Source organism: Schistocerca nitens, chromosome 7 (assembly GCF_023898315.1).
Source record: "Schistocerca nitens isolate TAMUIC-IGC-003100 chromosome 7, iqSchNite1.1, whole genome shotgun sequence".
NCBI classification, from domain to species: Eukaryota; Metazoa; Arthropoda; class Insecta; order Orthoptera; family Acrididae; genus Schistocerca; species Schistocerca nitens.
The window spans coordinates 307,550,827-307,553,326 of record NC_064620.1 but is presented as its reverse complement, the minus strand read 5'-3'; the positions used below and the strand labels follow the sequence as shown (position 1 = coordinate 307,553,326).

The following is a 2,500-nucleotide window of genomic DNA, read 5'->3' as shown; positions in this document are numbered from 1 at the left end:
TTAACCTAACCCAAGTTGCGCCCTAACCTAACCCACGTTGCGCCCTAACCTAACCCACGTTGCGCCCTAACCTAACCCACGTTGCGCCCTAACCTAACCCACGTTGCGCCCTAACCTAACCCAAGTTGCGCCCTAACCTAACCCACGTTGCGCCCTAACCTAACCCACGTTGCGCCCTAACCTAACCCACGTTGCGCCCTAACCTAACCCACGTTGCGCCCTAACCTAACCCACGTTGCGCCCTAACCTAACCCACGTTGCGCCTTAACCTAACCCACGTTGCGCCCTAACCTAACCCACGTTGCGCCTTAACCTAACCCACGTTGCGCCTTAACCTAACCCACGTTGCGCCTTAACCTAACCCACGTTGCGCCTTAACCTAACCCACGTTGCGCCTTAACCTAACCCACGTTGCGCCTTAACCTAACCCACGTTGCGCCTTAACCTAACCCACGTTGCGCCTTAACCTAACCCACGTTGCGCCTTAACCTAACCCACGTTGCGCCTTAACCTAACCCACGTTGCGCCTTAACCTAACCCACGTTGCGCCTTAACCTAACCCACGTTGCGCCTTAACCTAACCCACGTTGCGCCTTAACCTAACCCACGTTGCGCCTTAACCTAACCCACGTTGCGCCTTAACCTAACCCACGTTGCGCCTTAACCTAACCCAAGTTGCGCCTTAACCTAACCCAAGTTGCGCCTTAACCTAACCCAAGTTGCGCCTTAACCTAACCCAAGTTGCGCCTTAACCTAACCCAAGTTGCGCCTTAACCTAACCCAAGTTGCGCCTTAACCTAACCCAAGTTGCGCCTTAACCTAACCCAAGTTGCGCCTTAACCTAACCCACGTTGCGCCTTAACCTAACCCACGTTGCGCCCTAACCTAACCCACGTTGCGCCTTAACCTGCCCTGTAATTGTTAGTTATATGAATCTAGGAATTCGTGTAGCGTTGCCTAATTGCAACCATCTCAACATAGTTCACTTCGCGCACACTGTGGTGTTCTGCGTATTGATTCATTTTACGGTGCGTACCCTCACATCTTGCGAGTGTTGCTTACTTTCCACATGGTCCCGCTATCCACTGTATTGTGTACTGCAATAGGACGTATATCGCCCCCGCCCCCCCCCCCCCTCCCCTCCTGTCACCTCTAGCTCGTCGGTCAGGAGTTCGCGTGTTGAATGCGCTTCGCAGCTGTGCAATGGCATTCGCATACGTACGCTGGCCACCTTCCACGTGTTCTTTCGTGCACACGTCGCAGCGTGTATGTATGCTGATGGAGTGCGTCGTGACACACAACATCCAGGCATGCAAGACTCGTAGAAGTCGCAAATGTAGATGGATGTCTACGTTTGCTGCCCAAGTTACGCAAATGAACTGGAAATCCGTTGTTGCGCGGTTGTTCGCGCTGGAGGTGAATCGTTGATATCGACGATCGGTACAGGTATTAACCGGTTGCTTCAGCGACACCCGTCATACCCACGAACGTGAGTGGGCATGTGGGTATGAAGCGATACGCGGCGGTGGCTGGGTGGGACCGTCCCCGGCCGGTGAGGGGGGGGCGCCCGGCGTGCTGGCCGCGCGCTGCGTGGGCGCACGCGCGGCAGCCGGCTGGTGGGGGCGCCCAGTGGCAGGCGCGCCGGCTGACGGACGCGGCAGGCGGCGCATCTGCGTGCCGGCGCACCCAGCGCGCGGCGCCGTGCGGCCAAAGTGGGTCCTCCCGGGCCCGGTGCGAAGCGCGGTGGACATCTGCAGTGTGCTGGTCCGATTGAGGACTGTGTGCGTTGAGGATGCGCCGCCGCCCGGCACTCGGCGCCGCGACGCCGTCTGCTGCTCGGTCGCCCCCGCGGTTCTCGCAGGTGGTTTGTATCGCAGCTGTGCGGATGTGTTGGCGCGTGCGCTGTGCTGGGAGAGTTCGCTTTGGCACCCAAGTGGGGCTCTGCCCCTCTGTGGCGCTGGCGTTGGAGCTGCCCGGTCACTGTTTGTGGCCGCGTGTTGTCTCCCGCCGGCAACACCACGACAGCACGCTCCCGGGCCTCTGTCGGCAGCGGCAAGCTCAGTTGGGAGCACGGGTGGTCGCACTGAAAGCGTCTACTCGCCTATCTCCGGGCGATTGCGCCTCTCTCGAACCCGACCAAGTACTTAGGACGGCGCTGCGCGCCGCCGGGACCTGAGAGGGTTTCGAGGTGTATCGTGCAGGGGAGCCCAGCCTCCTCCTGTTTGCAGAATAATTGAGCGGACGCTTGCGTGTTCGCGCGGGCCCCCGGGACACACTCCCGGGCGGCCGGCTGCTCAGCTCTAGTTGACGCAGCTCCCTGGTTGATCCTGCCAGTAGTCATATGCTTGTCTCAAAGATTAAGCCATGCATGTCTCAGTACAAGCCGCATTAAGGTGAAACCGCGAATGGCTCATTAAATCAGTTATGGTTCCTTAGATCGTACCCACGTTACTTGGATAACTGTGGTAATTCTAGAGCTAATACATGCAAACAGAGTCCC

General features: G+C 58.4%; 1 non-coding gene across 1 annotated transcript in view; it reads left to right on the top strand.

The window, feature by feature from the left end:
* Positions 1-2,314: 2,314 nt before the first annotated feature.
* LOC126196957 (small subunit ribosomal RNA) overlaps positions 2,315-2,500 on the top strand; it is a 1,909-nt gene continuing 1,723 nt past the window's right edge. The window contains exon 1 of the ribosomal RNA XR_007539376.1: positions 2,315-2,500. This exon is cut by the window's right edge and continues 1,723 nt beyond it. This is a non-coding gene — a ribosomal RNA (small subunit ribosomal RNA).